The sequence below is a fragment of the Lissotriton vulgaris genome, chromosome 2_1 (genome assembly GCF_964263255.1).
Source record: "Lissotriton vulgaris chromosome 2_1, aLisVul1.2, whole genome shotgun sequence".
NCBI lineage: Eukaryota > Metazoa > Chordata > Amphibia > Caudata > Salamandridae > Lissotriton > Lissotriton vulgaris.
The window spans coordinates 460,879,139-460,901,234 of NC_141687.1; the positions used below are offsets into that span (position 1 = coordinate 460,879,139).

A 22,096-nucleotide genomic window follows, 5' to 3' on the forward strand; every position below is an offset into this window, starting at 1 on the left:
TTTGTCACTGAGCACTTAGACTGTGTCGCTCACTGGCTCTCTTTCCTCCTCCGCTTGACTTTTGCAGTCTATCATTGCTTTTTCTCTCACACATCTTAATTTATTTTAAATCTCAATTACCTTCCCATCCTCCCTGCTACATGACTTCTCAATAAATTATTTCTGACAGAGGTGTTTTTATCTCTGTGTAATACATACAATTATCTCATATATTTTTTCGTCAATAATACATGTTTCCATAATATGAGATGCATTTAAACCTACTTTGAAAGTGTCTATTATTTCACAACATTACAAAGAAGAAAAATTCAAAGTGCTATTTAAAATCATTTAAGAAAGCTATCGTGATTGTGTGTCAAATGTTCAAAAGATGTATTCGAGAAGATTCTTATACATGGATAAAAGCCAAAGACACCTTAAGCTTTACTTTTTTGCATCACTATTAGGTAAACAACAAAATATTTGGACAAAGAGCTTACTAAGAAGCTGAGTTCACTGGTGAATTACTAATGTGGTTAGTACAGGGGTAAAAATCCAATCACTAGATTTAAAAAATCCAGAAACTGGCTATTATATAGTGGAAAGCAAAGAAATAAAATGTAATGCTTCATCACAGAAGAACATTGTACAAATCAGATATTCAACCTTCAAAGGCCAATATAAATGAGTATGTTTATTTTCTCTCAACTCCCTACATTTCAGATCAAGCAGCAGGATCTATTATTACCCTATTTATGGAAGCAGAATTATTCCTACCATAGAAATACTTCCAAGTGGAAAGATATGGGTAAAATGGATACCCTGGAGAATGTTATAAAACCTTCTCTATCCAGTTGGAAACTCTGTGGGCCGGATTCCCAGAATTAGCCAAAGACAAAATCCTAAGCTTACTACTTTTGGTATTCACAGAAGGCATTTTGCAGTAGTAGTTAGGATTTTGTCTTAAGTTTAACTTAAGACAGACATAAGACAAACTTAAGACAGACTTAAGACAGACTTAAGTTAGGATTTTTTCTTAAGTTTGTCTTAAGTCTGTCTTAAGTCTGTCTTAAGTCTGTCTTAAGTTTGTCTAAAGTTTGTCTAAAGTTTGCCTAAAGTTTGCCTAAAGTTTGCCTAAAGTTTGTCTTAAGTCTGTCTTAAGTTTGTCTTAAGTTTGTCTTAAGTTTGTCTTAAGTCAAACTAAAGACAAAATCCTAACTTTACTACTACTACTAAATGCCTTCTGTGCATATCAAAAGTAGTAAGTTTAGGATTTTGTCTTAAGTTAGTTCTTGAATCGGCCCCTGTTACTTTAGTTATGTGTCTATGCTAATGGAGATATCCCAGCTTTATTTAAAAAATGGCACAGTGATCCACTTTCTCAAATCCAGAAAACATCCAGAGGAGCCTGCATCTTGTCATCCAATTACTTTGTTAAACAGTGATTATGAAATCATTGCAAAACCTAGAGCTGATAGACTGAGGCAGGATCATAAAATATGTATTCCATCACTATCAATAGATTATCGCTGGATGCTGTACAATGTTTCAGATAAATGGCCTAGGTGTAAAAAATTAAAAATGTAAGGTTTTGGTATCATATACCTTAGGCCTGCCAATAGTTGCATGCGTATTAGTGGGAATTATTTTTATGTGCCATTAATCTGTGTGGATATGGAAGTACCACAACCAAAACCGTTGGCGAATCTCTACAAGACTTTCCAAAAAAAAGTCATACCCACTTCAGCTTCTTCCTGGAAACATTTGAGGCGAACAGTCAAGTGGGGGCTGAGAAAAAGGGAGATCCCAAAACACATCTTCCTCATTCATTTTTCCAAAAGAAAATTGCACACTGGTACAGAAAAAACAATGAATGGATTTACACTACATTAGGCAGAAAGCTAGATCTTAGTCCAGAAAGTGAGAATTTTTAATTTGGTGTAAATCCATTCAGTAGTTTTTGAGCAATTAATGCTCAAATCCTTTCTATATTTCATGCCACAGAGGATCTGTGGCCTGATAGATCTTAACTGATAGGCTTCCACACCATCAACAATGCTGTGGCGACAGCCATCTTAGGACTCTGGACTCAGTCCAGAGTACTAGAACAAAGTTTAAGGGGGCAGGAAAGGGATACCCTGACCCCGCACCTTCCAGGCCAGAGAAACACACTCTGGGGCCCAAAAATGTTTTATTCAATGTTGTTAGAAATTTGCAGAGGATCTGCAAATCCACAGTACAATTTATATTTAAAAAAAGACTGCACTATTAGATAAATAACCTGCAGAGGAGTAGTGTAAAAACATATTTAGGGAGGGGGGCACCTGGACCCACAGACCTAACTTCAATGAAAGGGGAGGGGGCTTGCAGCCCTCCTCCCGGTGCCTCAGTAGGCCTTGGGGACCTCATCTCCTAGGGCCAGAGTTCAGTTAAAAGAGAAGGGCACATGGGCACTAGGACTCCCTCCCCCGGGGAAAATTAAAAGAAAGGGCAGAGCTGTGCATGCCCCCACCCTTTCCTAGCCTAGCAGTGCCCAGGGAACTCCATCCCTAGGGTCCAGCTCACTTGATGTGTCCTGGGGAGATCACTTACCGGACATAGTAATTTACCTGCCTAAAACAGCACTGGCAGGGAAGCACATGTCTGCTCCCATCTGGCAGGAGCTTTAAAAATGCTTTCCATGAGTGAGAGCAGAGAGCGTGGTCAGGTAAACTTAGATTGTTCCCACCCAGTGGGAGCATTCAAAACCATCTGCACCTGCAGGTCATGTGCAGTGTTGTCTTCTAATGCACCCAGGATGGGTGCATGTGGGGAGCCTGTAGGGCCATGGGGTCCCCCCCAGAGCCCATGGACCTCGATTCACCAAAATGCCCCGGGTAGCAGAAGTGACATCATACACCATTTGACTTTTACTTTCACTTACACATACCCATACATTCACACATAAATACACTGATTCCCACCTAAACACACACTAACCGGTAAGCATGAACGCAACATGCATTCAAAAGAATTTTCTACTTACATCAGCTTCTAACGAGGGTTGTTTTCTAGCTAATTTTACTTCATTCTTTATTTTACTAATAGTGAGAAATATAGTATTTTTCACTACTAGTGTAATTAACAAAATGACAGAAAACAATGTAAGTGGAGCCTTGACCAACGTCCATAAGAACGAGTTGCTCCAGTGTTCCTGCTCTGATTTTTCCACCTCTGAGATCAGGGGCCATAAATGCAATGCATGGGGCCGCATGGGGCAAGCCAGGGGTCACAGCTGTGATCACTGGATTCCCCTAAATGACATCTATGTAGGAGCCGACAACATAGTGTTATGTGGGTGGGCACAGGGCACCTACCTATGGCCCTGGGGATGGGGTCCCTGGGTCACTATTGGCTTGGGGCGAAGGGCCTCATGTCCCCATCCCTTAAGAAAGAAAGGCCCTTGGAGATAGGGTCTCTGGAGCCGCTATTGGCTCGGTAAGGGGGGGCGCATCCCCCCCGCTCCTCCCCCTCTGCATAATAAATGAGAAAGCTCCCTGGAGATGGAGTCCCCAGAGCCCATTGTGGCTCTTGGACAGGTAGCCACACTCCAGCTCCCCTTAATAAAAATAAAGGCCCCCGGGGGATGTGGTTCCTAGGCCCTAAAGGCTGGGATTGGCGGGCTGTGCATTTATTGAGGCACAGCACAACATCCTTTCCTCCATCCATCGGATCAAACTGTCAGACTGACGGCTTTGCAGATATCCCATTACTGAAGTGTTTTATGATATGATTAAAATCATAGAGCAACTTCCTGTCAGAAGAGAACTTGATGGCAAGAATGGCCTGTATACTCCACTAATCAGACAGTTTTAGCCCCTATCAAGAGGGAACACATCTTCCAGGTAAAACCTAAAGGTCTTAGTCCCCAGGAAATGACCAAGAAGTATGCGTTCCCATGCATAGATTTGTGTAGTATCCCTCATATCCACATGTTATGTCTAGAACCCTAAAGGGGAATACTTTATGATCCCTGGAATATTTTGTTCTAGCGGTAGTATTACCATATTTTGTGATTCTGCAGGACTATGGCTACTTGGAATGACTGACTTTTTTATACACCACATGAACAGTTTCCGGAAAGTAAGTGTACAGACATGATACGGTTGAAAGAACCTTTACAGTACAGATTATCAACATCTGGAATATACTGCAATCATATTTGCAGTTCTCCTAGGCTGAACTGGACATTCTGCCACTCTGGTATTACCTAAGTAGGCAGTGGGCTAAGGTACTGCCTTAAGAAAACAGGAACAGTGTGGGGCTGGTGTTACGATTTTTACCACGGATGATTTTGTTTTTCTGTCCGATTTCTGTCTCCTGTTTCCCCTTCCGTCCACGCTCCGGTCCCCAAGCGAGCGGCTCTACACACCGGCACCCCCCCCAGAGAGGCCGTTCCACAGCACTGCGGTATCGTTGTGGTTTAGGGGGGATTCTGACTTAGAGGCTGTCAGTCATAATCCCACAGATGGTAGCTTCGCCCCATTGGCTCCTCAGCCAAGCACATACACCAAATGACTGAACCTGTGGTTCCTCTCCTACTGAGCAGGATTTCTATTGCAACAAGACATCATCAGTAGGGTAACGCTACCCTGTCTCACAACTGTCTAAACCCAGCTCACGTTCCCTAATAGTGGGTGAAAAATCCAACACTTAGTAAATTCTGCTTCACAATAATAGGAAGAGCCGACATCAAAGGATCACAAAGTGACGTCGCTATGAACGCTTGGCTATCACAAGCCAGTTATCCTGTGGTAGCACAAAGAATATGCCAAACCTTTACATGTATGTTAAGTAATTCTGTCCATTAAGTTGCTCTGAGTGCATCGGAGATGACAAGTAGGAATATTTATAACAAATCCGAATGGTTTGCCCATTCCCTTTCTCGCTGCTCATATCCTAAGGCAACTATATTTTTACTCTCATAGCAAATTGGACCAGTCTATTTGAATTTTACACCCTTAAAATAAATGTAATATAATGTACAGTTTAAGCAGGACTGCCTAGTTTTTGAAAACGTAGGGGTGATGATGGATAAATAAAACTATCATTTGTATTAAGAAGAATATGAGACCTATTCACAGAGGTAAGTTAAACCTATGAGTAGGTTGCACATTTAATTTTGTTTGTAACTTTGCTACTTTTGGCTATTCTTCATTTCTGAGTGGAAAGTTACTCAAAAGTGTAGACTTACATGTCTTGACCACCTCGGTTCCAAGGGTAGAGTCAGAATAATTGTAATTTACGGCTTTATAATAACTTGCAAACACATTTTACAAGTGGCCAGATCTGTGCACTCATGGTGGGATCGTTGTACTCTATGCGGATACTTCCACATGGGAGTGCGTAAGATGCCTCTCCACTTGGGGGTGGAACTTCAGCACTCGAGGGAGAGACTTCTGCATGAATGTAATTAGGATACCTCTGCATGGAATTAAACAGGCAAATGATATGCACCTCAAAGAAATCAAACACACCTGATGCACAATTCCTTACAGCCACACAAATGCTGCCCATACCATAGGATCTGCTTTTTGCTTCTTTGCCATCTGGATCCTGCAGCTCACACCTTCAGACAGAACCATGCAGACGACCACGAATGTGAAGAGGAAAAGAAAGTCTACACAGATACAGTCCTTGTAGAAAATGTTGTGGTACAATTCTACAACCAACTAGTTGGGATGCCTCCGGTCAACCTCATTGGAACCCAGAAGGCTGCCTTGTGGGCTGGAGGACACAGACTTTTTCAATGCACTGACGGAGGAGGCACGCAATGTCGGATATAAAGTGGCAGGACTACAGAAGGCAGGTGAAGGAGATATTTTGCATATTTCGCATAGGTCGCTGAAGGTCTTCCCAGAGAGCCATCTTGATCCATTCTTCTGTCTCAACCCCTGCCTCTTACAGACAACATTAATGTGGTGTCAGGAAATATTTTAATCCCCTACTCCCATCCTAACTTACTCTAAAACCAAACCTACAAGCAGTCATCCAAATCTGTCTGCCACACTGGCATCCTTAGTGGGAAATCATGTATACATACCCTTCCTAAAAGCCCAGTAACACAAGCCCTATACACTCATATATGTTGTATTAATGTTAAGTTTAATACTCTCTCATACAGCAACGTTTTTGAGTAGATTGGCTGATTTTCACTGGAGCCAAAGTAATTGCAACTGCAGCAAGACAATACAGGGTAGACCTTCACATGCAAACCACCTACACACACACACACACACACACACACATATATCCTTAACAGAAGAATCCCACTAAAACACTATGGAGCATTTTACCACTTACTTTATGAAATCTAACAATTTGATATTATGTTTTGCAATCTCTTTTAATTGTAGTCAAATGTAACTTTGTCATTCATACTGTCACACAATTATATAGTCATAGTTTTATTTTAACCTTTTTATGGCCCTAATTTGTTCATATACCACCTTCCACTTCTGTTCCTCACAGTACACCTACACAACCTCTTTATTTATTACAGACAGGGTAACATGTATTTTTTTCATAAATCCCTGTTGGTACCATGCTCAATACGTCACCCTATCTTTTCAGATATATATTGATTTACGAAATTGCCCTTATAGTTGGAAATTTGAAAGTATTAGTATAAGATATCTCCAAGGCCTTGTTTTAACTTGTAGGATAACGATTTGTGGGGCTCTCAAATGGAGTTTAGAATCTTCTGAAATGATTTACAAAGACTTTCCTTACTATGTATCTCTCTCTCTCCTGTCAGCTTCTGTCAAACAACAGCCCCTTGGTTCCACCTTGAGAATATCCACAACAATTAAATCACATGGACATCAGGGAAGCTGCATTTACCATCCACCTGTCAGGTAGGGTTGGGAACCCATGGTCTTAAACTTTTTCCATCTCATCATGAGGCCTTTCACTAATTTGTTTCTCTTTATTTCCAGGAGAGCTCAGACTCAGCCTTGATTACATTTAAAGACGGCCTCCAGAGTGTTTAAAGGCTGGAAGAACAAAAATGTGTTGAAACTGAACTCCGACAAAACTGAAGTTCTCATTGTTGGTACATGCTCTCCGCCTTCTCGGAATCTTGGTGGCCAGAGACACTAGGGGTCATATGACTGTTTTGCCAAACTCAGATCCTTAAGGAAAATCTTGCCCCTGATCCCAGAAAGGACTAGTACAACTGAGGTTCATACCTTGGTCACCTCTCGGCTGGACTACGCAAACAGCCTGATCTAGGACTCTGCTTTCTTAATTCGCGCAGACTTCAGATCGTGCAGAATGCAGCAGCAAGGCTGATCCAAAGAGTCCTATTTAGGCAGGACTTATTCCCTCATCTGAAGCAACTTCATTGGCTACCTGTGATAAATCGTATCACGTTTAAAGCTCTAACACTGGCTTTTAGATCCTTTTCTGGACATGGCCCTGCATATCTGAGGAACGGACTGCATGCATACCAGCAATTTAGAAAGCTCAGATCAAACCACCTTCTACTGCTTCATGGCATGAAATTTGTGAAGACAAGGCAAGGACGAAGATTCTTTGCAGTCTTGACAGCCAAGCTGTGGAATATTCTCCCAATAAATCTGTGTTGAGCCACCTCTATTTCAATCTTTAAAAAATAATTGAAAACCTATTCAACTACATGGATGTACTGACTGTCAGATTGTCAATTTGAGCGCCGGGACGCCTCCTTGGTTTCAGCTGCGTGCTATACATATGGTGATTGATTGATAGTTTATAAGTGTCAAAAGTATATTTACGGGTACTGTATGTTTTCCTGTATCTATCTTTCATGTGTCTGCAATTGTTCGCTGATTTACAATATCTATTCAACCCAAATCTTATGTCTTAGCTGCTGCAACTGGAGATACTTTAGAAATACCAACTACAAAGACCCTGGTTGCGAAGCTGCCATCAAAGGGGTTTTCCCAACAAATCATCTCTGTTGCTGGAGCTGGTTAGTTCACACTGTTGAGATATACCAATTTCATCCATAAATCAACCTTCAATTGCATATGTTGACTTATGCTCCCATGTTACTAACATTATTTACTTTACTAACTTTATTAATTTTATTTTATTATCTATTTGCAGGACAATCCTCATTAAAGCACTGTGTTCAAATGTTAACACAAACCTGTATTGGATGTACTTCATCTGTTGAAATCTACTTACTGGTACTAGGGACATTGTGCCTGAACATGATGCCGAACCATATGCAAACAGAGGATGGGGTCAATCCAAGGAGAGAATCGAATCCTCCTCCTAGCAACAATACCAGCGGCCACCACTGTTCAACAAGAAGAAGAGGAAGCAGAAGAGGAGGAACAGAAGCTGGTCAAGGAGGAACAAGACCTGAATAAAGAGGAGGATGTTGTTGTCCCAACAGAGAACAAGTTCAAGAAGGCCTCTTTGACTCTGGCCAGCAGCCTTTCTCCCAAATACCTTCTGAGGATTTTCAGTCTCTGGTCATTAGCTAAGCAGTCACAGATTCTTGTTCTGCCAACGTAACAGTCCCTGCTAAAGTGCCCTCCACTCACAGCTACCTCTCTATAAACCCTTACAGATGCTTTACATGAATGTCTATTTCTGGGCTTTCTCAATCATCAAGAGAGAGTACGCTCCTGGTGAGGAGCAGGTATCCAGTGAAAGAAAGTTATAGCTAGAAATCGGTTATTTTGAACAATTGTGTTCCTAACTATATACCCTAAAACGTCTTAGATATAGACATGTATAGAACAGGCACTCTAACATAACGTGATAAACAGAAAATGCTTATGTTAGTCAATATGTTTATTTATTTATTAAAACAGTTTTTTTGTTCTTTTTATCTTTTTTTCTCAGTTTGTATATAGTTGATATTAAAGTGAATTAAACAATAAATTGATTATGTTCTAAGAATCCAAATAATTGTGACACATAAATGAATTCATATACAAATATAAACTTATACAAATCTTCTATGATAGATGAGAAACGTTGACTCAGGCAGTGTGGCAGATGTCTACAACTCGCGTTTCGGCAAACATGCCTTCATCAGGTAGCCGTCCACTACTCAAAAACGAGATGAGGGTTGGCGATATACTGTGGTTTCTGCTCAGTCAAGGTATCGCAATAAGAATGACGTATTCAATTTAAAAACCAGAAGGTAATATTCGGGAAGTTTGATTTCACAGATACTAGCCTCGGATTTCCGGTTGGGTCACACAACCGTATATTGTGGATTATCTATAAACGGTAGCAACGAATATGCTTCGTAAGGCGGTCCCAGATTAATCGTGGAGCCAGCTAAGCGGTCATGGTAGCGAGTAATTTTCAGGCGGTCAAAAGATATTATCTGATTTTTAGATGTATTTGAGAAGTTTATTAATTGTCGCCACGTCTTACATATTAACTCGATCGTTTCACATTGTGAGTTCGATGATATTTTCCTTCAATAAAGTGATAGATGATGTATGTGGCATTTCTTATCAGTGCTGCTGGCTCCAACGGGGGTCATTGGGAAAAGAGGAGCAGATATCCCCCATTCATGATTCTGTGCTCCACATTCTCCCAGATGCTCCTTGCTGTATAACCTGCTGGCCATGCATGTGTGTGTTGATTGGTATGGGCTAATGCTGCTCACTTGGAGGATCAGTGTAATGCGCAGGATGATATTCGTGCTTTGGGGTGGGTGGAGCGGTACTCTGTATCCATGAGATTGCTTCGTCCCTTAAAGGACTCCCTCAGATGATTGGCAGAAAGACCCTGCCTTGGATAACATTGCAAAACTTTACCTAGACACAGCAAAGATGCTCTAAGAACATATTCACATTTTTAGGGAAGACAGTGCAAGGCATCATACCTTGCCCATGAAGATTTTAGAGGCAATAGGTACAAAATGCAACTGTCAATATTAAGATCAGTGCATGCAGGAGATTTTTGAGGGGCACCTCAACATAGGAGGGACACAACACATGCCTGCCTCACACCGCTACCACTTTCTCCTGGAACATCTACACCTGTACCCCCTACATCACTTCAATCTCCAACACCTCCAACTCAACCACAACCAACTCACCCATCCACCCACAAAACAGGGGAGATATTGCACCCCATCCCAAAAACAAGCACAGTCTCAATCATACTCCCCACGAGCACTGTATAGGAGAAGTAGCTGCCAAAACCCCCCAAAGAACTATTTATTCTATCTAGCACAATCCCTAACATATTCACTGTTAGAAACTAGGTTTCTTGATGACTGAGGTGTGAGCCGTGGGCAAGCAGTAACCAAAATTCTAGTCAGGGTAAGGCGCTAGCAAACCCCAAACTAACCTGCACTCACCCTCTGGTAGCTTGGCACACAGCAGTCAGGCTTAATTTGAAAGCAATGTGTAAAGTATTTGTGCAACACTTCAAACAGTAATAACAATGAAAAGACCAGAGATAAAGATCCCACACCACGTCGTAAAACTAGAGCCTAATTTAATGAACAAGACAAGATCAAAAGGAGAAATATCCAATAAGTAGAACCAGATTCATGATTTTTTTAAAAAGAAACTGCAAGATAGTGCTCGGAACAGACGTCTTCAAACTTTTTTAGGCCAAGCAACCCCCGGCTATATTTTTAGGACTCGGTCCCCCATCACAAAAATTTCTTTAAGTTGAGATTCAGCATCTTTAACAACAGATTTTTACCCGAGGTGTCAGCTGACAACTAATTTTCGCAACAGCAAAACATTATCAGGTTTTTGTAAAGATTTGTGAGTTGTAAATCTGGCCCACAACCAGTGAACTAATTCAACGCCCTTTGATCGGAAGCTTTCTAACTCTGTCTAAAAAGCCAGGTCTTCAGGTTCTTCTGGAAACTTGCCTCAGACTGTTCAAGTCTTATATTAATTGGTATTGAATTCCATAACTTGGCTGCACACAGCCCAAAAGAGCAGCCCCCCAGTCTTGAACGTCATACTCTTTAGGTCACTTCCAGCGCTGCTTCTCCAGATCTGAGTGTTCTGGAGGGAATGTGAGCCTTGATCAGGGGAAGAGATAGCTAGGACCCCTTCGATACATTATGAAGCACAGGGCTTTATACTTGATTCTGTGTTTAACTGGGAGCCAATGAAGTTTGGTCATACCGTGTCTAATAGAGAACCATTTCGGTAGTCCCAGAAGCATTCAGGCTGCAGCGTTTGTAGTATTTGCAGCATTGCTAGCCTGCCTATAGATGTACCCCGATAGAGCGCATTGCAGTAGTCCAGCCGAGACATTAGCAAGGCCTGCACTGCTGTTTTTTGTGCTGACGACGGTATGAGCCTCAGGCTTTATTAGTCTTTATTAGTCTCAGCACCCCAAAGCCTATGGCCACTGTGGTCCTGATCCGACCGTCAAAAGATAGCTGTGAATCGAAAAGGATGCCTAGATTTTTCACTTTTGGTTTAGGGCTCCTTTTTTTTTCAACCTAAGTTTATTGGGGTTTGCAGGCCTGTACAAACACATTCTGTGGAAAGTGAGCAACAACACAATCATGAAGGACACAATTATACTAATTATTCTGTGCATGGTATTGCCCCTCCCACCGCCACCCAAAATAAAAATAAAAATTGAAAAGAACAAATCCCACAATGTATTGCATTCGTACGGCACACGTTTCAGTTCAATTTCAAATCTTAACTCTATTCCAACCTCCCAGAACTAGTCCCCACCCTACCCTTCCCCTAGGCATGTCACACTCAACTCTCCTTGTAGACTGCAGGGTAGGTCTGCTGTGCTGTAATTCTACTAATATGTTAAGAATAATATTGCTATGGTAAATTCACAGAGGATGCAGAGTCACATTGCATGTTGTTTCTAGGGTCTCAATGTCATGACGAGCCCAGGAGCAATCTACCTAGTCCGCTACTTCAGGAGTGGGAATCACTATCACTGTCTGGGATCTTTAGAAGCACCCCTAATATTTCCCATGCCTTTGCCGCTTCTAGTGCCCTGTCACTTCCCACCCTCTTTGCTAACTAACTATTCTGTCACACTCCGCCCATTTAATGAATTCCTTCTTCCATCTGGCTATGTTGGGGCCCCTCTGTGTTTTCCAGTGCATAGTGATTTCCTGTTTAGAGAAATAAGAGAATTTGCTAGTAATCTTATTTTTGGCCGTGTGGGGAAACCAATGCAGTATACATGGCCCTCTAGCCGGTTCCAATTCTTTGTCCGTGATCTCGTTCAATAAGGTCACTATGTTTGACCAAGTATCTAAGTGCGAGCACCCCCAGAACATGTGACGGAAGTCTGCTCCCTCCCTGTGACAGATCGGACATGCATCCGAGCCAGTGTCAAAGTATTTATTAATTTTCGCTGGAGTGAGGTAGGCTCTATGTAATATGTAAAAGTGCACTAATTGAAAGCGGGAATTCCTGGAGCTCTTCCACGTCCCTTCCACAATATTGGCCCAGGGTTTTTCCGGGATCTCCGTCCCCACATCTTTCCTCCCACTTGAATCGCAGTGCGTTCAGGGGCAGCAGCATCTCTTGCGTCAGACGTCTATAGAGGCACGTGACCAATTTAAAGGTTTCTGCCGCTGTCACCATGTATTGACACCTCAGCAGTGTCTGTGGTTCAATAAAGCCCCCCCTCAAATGCTTACAAATAGCCGCAGTGAGTGCAGAAAGTAATAAAAAGTCCCCCCCCCCCCTGTCAGTTTCTAAAGGGATGCCGAGAGTGAGGTCCGCTGCACTCCGAGAAGTATTCAATGTACTGTAAAGGTACTGGATAATTTCCGCTGTTTAGGGTGCTCAGGGTGATCCCCTTCTGTCCGGGAGGGGCGTGAGAAACAGTACAGGAAAAAGAAACCTTACAGGTGTGAGGTGGAGCTCCTGAGCACTCCTGTGTGCTAAAGTAGATGCTGGTAATTACACAATAGTATTCAATGTTTCAAAGTTTTATTCACTTTGTTTTTTCTTATTTCAAGTTCAAGGTTTTTTATATCAACTGAGAATAGTTCATGTATATCAATTTTGAAAAGTTCCACAACTTGAATTCGAAACAACATGATTGTCTATGTAAAGAAACGCGTCAATATCCCAGATGCATTTCGAGCATAGCTCTTCCTCAGGGGGACCATGTGATCTAAAGGAATGATAAGAGATGCCGGATTTAACGAGTGACAGGGCCCGAGGTATAAGGTGTAAAGTATTAGTTAGTATCTGCTCAAATCGTGGGGCATGCTTGAGTAACTGGTAGTAAACCAAAGTGATGAAAAATTGAAAAGTGAAGAGATAACCACAGCAAACTAAAAAGATTACGCTAGAATCGCCCTAGTAAATGAGTCTGCAGGGTGAATGGCAACAAAATAGACAACGTGAATAAGCTGTGAAGCAAACGAAAAAATACGTGAACAAACCTGAAATAAAACGTGTAGCGACCATCATCAGTGTAAAAAAGGTGAAGTAGAGAAACGCTTACTGATGGTGCAGAATTCTATGAACATTAAACAGGAAAACGCAAGGCTCCAAAGCGACGAGACACCAGCTTCGGAATACGGAAGTGGAAGCAAGTGTGCACACGCGCATTAAACAGGGTGTGTAAGTCATAGAAAGAGGAATGGTGTGATAATACAAGGAGGCCCGGTGTAAAGAAAGCCGAGCGGGGTCAAATGTGTTGGGTTGAAAATAAAGCAGTGAAACGTGAGGATGATGAAAAAGAATAAAAGAACAGTATATCAAACGTGGTTCTAAGTGATGTGGACATGGGATAAATTCCTAGGAAAGAAATACAATGCTGTCAAAAGTGACAATAGTACACATAGCTCAAAAAATAAAACGAGGGAAAAGCATATAAGATTAACACGGGTGAAGGAATGAGGCTGAAAAAAGAAAAACAGGGGATATGTGCAAGAGTGAGAACGAAAAATACAATACTATCAAAGGTAACAATAGTACATATAACTCGGAAAATACAGGGAAAAACAAGTGAATGTATACATCGGTTGAAGAGTGAAGGCGAAAAAATGAAAATGAAGGGATATACGAAAAGGTGAGAGTAAAAATGAATAACATTAAAAGTAAATGTGGAAATTGCAGACAGGTGTGGAACAAAAACCGCGATGAAGTAGGATACAGAAATGTATCGGTAAAGAAGGGTAAGAGATGGGTGAGAGGAAGAGAAGATTTCGGTTTTGTGGTCTAGCGAGAAGAAAAGATGAGAACAAAGGAGAGAGTTGGAAAAAACATACACACAAAGGTGATTTAAAAAGAAAGCAGTGAAAAGTTGGGGTGAAAGGAAAAGAGACTGGAAGATGAGCCATAAGAGAAATGAGATGAAGAACAAAGTAAGTTGTGAGATGGTTGAAAAGAAGACGGTGAATGGTAGGGGTAAAAGGGAGAAGGAACTGGAAAATGAGTCATAAAAGAAAATGGAACGTACAAACGAGAAAATGGAGAAAGGATGCTGTAAAGAGAGAGTCAACAAGTACACGAAACGAGGGTAAAGGAACATATTACAGAAAGCTGCTGTACTCCAGTCTTTCATTGAGTCCTTTTGGGTGGGCGGAGCCTAGTTTGTAGATACAGTGCAGTTCCCTATGAAGAAGGAATTTTCTTGGGTCTATACCTTCTGGTTTGTTGACAACCTCCAGTATGAGAAAACAAATTTGACTGATATTATGGTTCTGTTTTACAAAATGAGCTGCAACGCAAGATTTCAGATTTTTGTTTCTTATATTGCTGCGGTGTTCGATGAGTCTAGTTTTGACCTTGCGTTCGGTTTTTCCAACATAGGGCAGTCGGCAAGGACACTTCAATAAATATACTACATTCATGGTGTCACATGCGGCATTGACACGCAGCGAGATAGGAGTGCCTTTAGCGGGATCTGTTATGGTATTCCCGGGAATTATGCTGTGGCAGTTTGTGCAATTGTGACAAGGGATAGTTCCTTTGAATACAGTGGGTAAGATGGTGCGAGGTTTCAACATGGTTCGAAGGTTTCTTGAACGTTGGTACGCGAAGATTGGAATTTGGTCAAAGATCATGTTAAAGTCAGGTTCAAGCTGCAGAACCTGCCAATGTTTGATGATGCATCTTTTGATTAAGCTGCTTTTTGTAGAAAATTTGGAAACAAAGACATTCAGTTGTTCATCTGAACTTGTGGTACTTTTGGGTTTGGCAGTTTTGACTACTTGATCAGGGTAACCTCTGTTGAGGAATTTATTGATTATGATGGTCATGTTGTATATATAAGCTTCATCTGTGGATGGAATTCTCTTCGCTCGCAGTAATTGTGAGTACGGAAGATGTTTCTTGAGACTGGGTTGGTGAAAACTGGAATAATGAAGATAGTTATTGCGGTCGGTTGGCTTTGTGTAAATCGCTGTTTCAAGTTTGGTATCATTGATTCTGATGTGGACATCCAGGAATGAGATTCTTAAGGATTGGATGTTGTGGGTGAATTGAATCCTGTCGTTGATAGTATTGAGGTGGTTGATGGCTGAAATGAGTGGCTGTTCAGTACCAGTCCAGATTAAGAAAATGTCATCGATGTAACAATAGTAAATTTTGAGGTGATCCTGCCAATGTGGAACAGTGAGTATGTGCTGGGTTTCGTAATCTTGCATGAAAAGATTTGCGTACGATGGTGCAGCACAATTGCCCATCGCTACGCCGAAGAGTTGAATGAAAAATTTGTCCTGATATTTGAAATAACTGTGTAACAGAGTGAATTGAACTAGTTCCATGAGAAATACTTGTAGATCAGATGATTTGTCAGTTTGTAAGAGTGCTCCTTCAATGGCTTGTAAACCTAAATCGTGGGGAATGGATGTGTAGAGAGAATTCACATCGATAGTACAGAATAATAGTGGAACTTCTGGGTCAATGGAAATGCTGATGATTTTAGATAAGAAATCTGTGGTGTCTTGTAGATAACTTGACATTTGTGTGACTGATGATTGAAGATGTCGATCTGTGTAGGTACCAATGGGTTCATGAATAGAATTGCATGTACTTACGATGGGTCTGAATGGGGGTTTAACCGGATGTTTGTGAATTTTTGGAATCATGTAAAGATACGGAATTTGAGGATGTGTTATGATTAGATAGCGTCGATATTTGTCTGTGATGGTTCCAAAAGAGACAGCTTTGTCAATGAGAGACTGGAGGATGGCAGAATACTCGTTGGTAGGATCTGAATTTATCTCCATGTACGTGTTGGAGTGTAGGAGGTGGTTGTTCACGCTGTCCAAATAGAACTTGGTGTCCATAATTACCAAAGACCCGCCCTTGTCTGTGGGGCAGATCTTGATGTTACTATTGGTACCTAATTGGGTTAATGCAATTTTCTCATTTTTGGAAAGGTTCTGTTTTTTGTGAACCGTAGTCTGATTGATGATGTTAAGGTCTTTGTGCACGAGTGCTTCGAATAAGTCGAGAGTTTTGTGACTGACCGGGGCCAGAAATTAACTTTTGGGACGTAGGTCCATAAGAGTATGCTCCTCGGTTGAAGTGGGGGTACACAGACGTTGGAAAAGAAGTGTTTAAGACGTAGTGTCCGCATGAACTTGTAGAAACACACCTGTGTTTCAAGATCATTGGTGATATAAGTTGGGAAAAAGGAAATGCCTTTTTGTAAAACTTTCATTTGTGTAGTTGAAATGGTGGTTTGAGAGATGTTAATGATTTGGTTCTGTGACTCTGTGTCGATTGAGCTATAGGGCGCTGTGACTCTGTTGAACCGGGTCCGCCTGGATCGCCGGTTGCGTCGGTGCCTAATCCTAAAAAAGGCACCGGTCCAGTGCTTGGGATGGAAGATTGACTCATGGAAGCACCACTTTGTTGTGGCTGCACTTGGCGTGGAGGTTGACGTGGGTCTGGAAAATCTGGTGCGTGCGGAGTCATCGGAAGATGATGTCTCTCTCTCAGTAGATTTGTTGAAAAGCGATCTTTGTTGTCTTTGTGTCGCGGAAATCTGCCAATTGTACACCTCCCCAAGTTTATAATCTACTGTATCTCTTTTAAATTTGCGTAACATGCGTTCATTGATTTATTTGGTGTATTTTTCAAGTTGTGCATTAACATCATCAAGTGTTTGACCGCGTTCCTCTAGGGTAAGTTTGGTGCTTAGTTCATCTTTCAGTTGAGTTACTTCGGTCGTGAGGTCTTCTAGCATTTTGGATAACTCTTCCACGATTAATAAAATTAAATCGAGTGAAAACTTATTCAGAATTCCATATCACCTTTCAGTGAACCTTATATTATTCTTGCATTGTATTGATTTGAGTGGTATGTGTAGACCTCTTGGAATTCTATAGTCTTTGTGATAACGAATCAGGGTGCTAGCATGTAAGCGTTGGTTTATCTCTCTTTTTGCAGCAAACAATAATTGGCATACATTTGATTGAACAGATCCTGTGCTGGAGGCGATACACTCGGGCTCCTGTATAAGAGTGTAAATGCGATCGGTATCCTCCGTGGTAAATTCGAAAGTATCAGCTTTGTTGCTGGTCAAGTTGGCTATGTCTGCGTAAGACATCGTGTAGAACGGTCGGGTGCAGAAGCGGATGGACAGATTGAGTTAAGATGCTGAGAGTGAGGTCCGCTGCACTCCGAGAAGTATTCAATGTACTGTAAAGGTACTGGATAATTTCCGATGTTTAGGGTGCTCAGGGTGTTCCCCTTCTGACCGGGAGGGGCGTGAGAAACAGTACAGGAAAAAGAAACCTTACAGGTGTAAGGTGGAGCTCCTGAGCACTCCTGTGTGCTAAAGTAGATGCTGGTAAGTACACAATAGTATTCAATGTTTCAAAGTTTTATTCACTTTGTTTTTTCTATTTTCAAGTTCAAGCTTTTTTATATCAACTGCGAATAGTTCATGTATATTATTTTGAAAAGTTCCACAACATGGATTCAAAACAACATGATTGTCTATGTAAAGAAACGCCTCAATATCCCCGATGCATTTCGAGCAAAGCTCTTCCTCAGGGGGTCCATGTGATCTAAAGGAATGATAGGAGATGCCGGATTTAACGAGTGACAGGCCCCGAGGTATAAGGTGTAAAGTATTAGTTAGTATCCGCTCAAATCGTGAGGCATGCTTCGAAGTGAGTAACGGTAGACAGGTGCTAGTTAGTGGAAAGATGCCAAAAATTGCGTGTGCTGGTGACAGATAAATAACAGGATGAGGAACACCAGATGCGTGAGTAACTGGTAGTAAACCAAAGTGATGAAAAAATGAAAAGTGAAGAGATAACCACAGCAAACTAAAAAGATTACGCTAGAATCGCCCTAGTAAATGAGTCTGCGGGGTGAATGGCAACGAAATAGACAATGTGAATAAGCTGTGAAGCAAACGAAAAAAATACGTGAACAAACCTGAAACAAAACGTGTAGCGACCATCACCAGTGTAAAAAAGGTGAAGTAGAGAAACGCTTACCGATGGTGCAGAATTCTATGAAGATTAAACAGGAAAACGCGAGGCTCCAAAGCGACAAGACGCCAGCTTCGGAATACGGAAGTGGAAGCAAGTGTGCACACGCACATTAAACAGGGTGTTTAAGTCATAGAAAGATGACTGGTGTGATAATACATGGAGGCCCGGTGTAAAGAAAGCCAAGCGGGGGCAAATGTGCTGGGTTGAAAATAAAGCAGTGAAACGTGAGGACGATGAAAAAGTATAAAAGAACAGTATAACGAACATGGTTCTAAGTGATGTGGACATGGGATAAATTCATAGGAAAGAAATACAATGCTGTCAAAAGTGACAATAGTACACATAGCTCAAAAAATAAAATGAGGGAAAAGCACATAAGATTAACACGGGTGAATGAATAGTGCCCTCTTTGTATAAATCTCCGATCTTGGTCAGGCCTTTCTCCCTCCAACTCGCCAGCCCCCTCCAGGTACCTCCATGAGGTAATACCTCACACATGGATAGAGGGATGTCAGGTGCATATGGAACTTCAATCCTCGCCCGCTTAAAGGTCCTATTCCAACACTGCCTTGCTGTTTTGAGGTCCCCAGTGAGTTTGCGGGTGCAGACAGGTAGCTTCAGCACAATTTGGGAGAGTACTCTCAATGCTGGAGCTCTGTCCCACATCTTTTCTGTCCCTCGCATCCTAGCCGCTATTTTTTGTGTGAGCCATTGTAATTGGGCTGCTAGGTAATAAGCTTCAAAATCAGGCACTGCCCAACCCCCTTTGACTATGATCGCATTAGAACAGCCAACACTACTCTTCGTCTACTGGAACCCCAAAGGAATCCCGTAATCATGGTCTTAAGTTGACTAAAAAAGCGTGCCGGGATTCAAACCGGTAAAGTCCCAAAATAGTACAATAGTGTCAGATGAGGCTCGATTTTAAGAAAGGCCACCAGCCAGCCACTGACAGCGGGAGCATCCCCCAAAAGTCAAAACTGGCCTCCAGTCCTTTGATTGCTCTGCCGATATTGCCCTCCAACAGGTCTCCCTGTGCATGATATATCCTCGTACCCAAATATGTCAGGCATCTATATTCCCATTTCAGCCCGGCTGTTTATTGCGGGCTGTCTTTATCACCAATGGTCGGGAATAAGCAGGACTTTGCCCAATTTCCTCGAAGCCCCGCCACTGTGCCAAAGTCCCAAAGCAATTCCTTCGCCCCTCGGAGCACTTCTCTCGAATTTGCCAGGAACATCATTGAGTCATCTGCATATAGAGCAATATGGAGAATCTGTCCGTTCATATGTAGGCCTTGGTAATGCTGTCCTGTCCTGCCCTTGACCGCTAACGGTTCCACTGCCAAAGCAAACAAGAGGGGGGACAGCAGACATCCTTGTCTCGTTCCCCAGGTTACGTCACAGATGTCAGATATCAATCCACCTGTTTTAACCTTCGCCCTGTAGTGTTTGTATAATAAGGCTGTCCACTTTATAAATGTATCCCCAAGTCCAAATTTATACATTACGTGGAATATGTTAAGCCACTCAAAGTTTATCAAATGCCTTTTTTGATGTCTACTGCAAACATAGTGGCCATGTCCTTAGAATAGGAACCAGCTTCCAGAATCTGCGATAAGCGTCGAACATTAATAGCCGTATTCCGAGTCGGGATGAACCCGGACTGGTCTTTATGCACTACCGTCGACATATAGGGGAGGAGTTGGGGGGACAAAATATGGCTCAGGCTCTTGTAATCCGTATTAAGCATAGATATTCGGCGATACGCAGATCTGTTCCAAGGTGGCGTCCCAAGTTTGAGGAGCAACGTTTGTCGTTGCGGGGAGTTGACCTACCTGCTTTGCATCATTATATAGCGTCACTAATCTAGGCGCCAACTGTTCAGTGTACTTTAGGTAAAATTCAATCGGGAGCCCATCTATCCCTGGTGTCTTATTGCTCGCCATATGCTTAATAGCTCCCCTCACCTCCCCACTTTCAGTATCTCGCCGCAACGCATCTACTTGTTCTCTATCCAACTGCATGTGTAAACCTATCCAAGTCATCTCCTGCTGTTCCGGTTGCTCCAGTTCGTAGTCTAACACTTCTTAGGCAGGACTTCACAGCAACCATGCGCACCACCGGATAGGCATCCAAACCCTCCTTAAATTTTTCTGCACTGTTACACCCTGGGGAGATGCAGGGGCAGTTCAAGCCAGGGTCCCCGCTCAACTGGTCGGAGCCACTTCCACTCACTCTCCTGAGGGTCCGCTAAACATGCCACTTGGCACTCAGGCCGCGCAACAGTCAAGGGGCCTCCTGCCAACCAGTAACAGTCCGCACTCACCATGGGCCCCAATTTCTATCCTCCCTTTAGAAGCCAAACTGCTGCTGTGCAAGGGTCCCGGGCTCTATTGGTGCCGCCCACTGCTCCAACCTCCCCTGCAGCCTGCGCAATAGATTCCCAAGTAGCCGCTGTCAGGTCTTACACATTCCTCGGTTCCCACAAAGGTTGCAGCTGTGAACAAGTGCCAAGGCAGCACTGCCAAATCCGCCAGGACACACTGGCCCACTCCGACAGTGCACCTCTCCGCGCTGGGCCTTATTATACACCCTGGATAGTCACAGGTTGCTACGCGGCTGGATCTCGGGGTCTGCCGCCCCACGCCTGGCAGGCAGCACGAGTCAGGGAGGTTCTTTGAAAGCGAGGGAGCTCATCATTATTATCGTCCGACCAGGTGTTCAAGCTTGCCTTGCGGGGCCTCTTTGGTCGCAGCCGCTGAGAGGGGTCTCGCCCATCGCTTCATGGCCACGCCCGGGGCTCACACCCCACAACAGCTCCGCCTACGCAGGCGCCCCGCGTGGCAGTCCCCACCACTTTGTTCACTTCTTCATCACTCAGGGTTCCGCAGATCTCAGGGGCAGTAGTCGGTGTTCAATCGCTATCGGACGGGTCCCGGGTTATGTGATGATCATCTCTGCCGCCATTTTGCAGACTCCACTTTTTGCTCCACACTACAGGCCAAAACTCCAAGCCTACGCTAACTACCATCTCCAGTCTTCGTCTGGGCACAACTCAGGACACACAGAGTTTCTTTAGGGTTCCAAGAGTGTGCAAGTCGGCCCCCGCGTATATGATTTGAACGGATAAATTAGGGGCTGATGCAGAGCTCTTGGCTCACACGTCCGCTATCACCCTCGGCTAAACCACGCCCCCATCAGCCGGCCATCATGCTGAGGACCAGATGGAGGGCTATTTCCCCACCACCAGAACCTCTGTTTTCTCTGCATTCAACTTCAGGCAGCTGGCCTGCATCCATGCCGCTAGGCCAGCGAGGCATAGTTTAAAGTTGGTTGCGGCCCTCTCATCATCATTAGCTAATGTAATCATAAGCTGAGTGTCATCAGTGTATGACACTATCTGCACCCCATGGCTCTGGTTAACATCTGCCAATGGGGACAGGTATATATTGAACAGAGTGGGGATCAGTGCCGACCCCTCAGGCATTCACCTCTGCAACAGTATAATGTCCGAGGTGGCTTCTGGGCGACCTGAAACGAACTCTATTGAAGGAAGTCTGCAATCCAATCAAAGGATCAACACCCTGTGTTCACAGTCAATCCAGTCACACAGTATGCAAGACTGTATCGAAGGCTGTGCTGAGATCTAGCATAATGAGAGCCCCCGATTTCCCTTCATCAGCCA

The 22,096-nt window shown here is 43.0% G+C and overlaps 1 protein-coding gene across 1 annotated transcript in view; it reads left to right on the forward strand.

Annotated features, from left to right (window-relative positions):
* Nucleotides 1-22,096, forward strand: part of ANKAR (ankyrin and armadillo repeat containing) — a 1,392,657-nt gene that overhangs the window by 305,085 nt on the left and 1,065,476 nt on the right. The window lies entirely within an intron of this gene.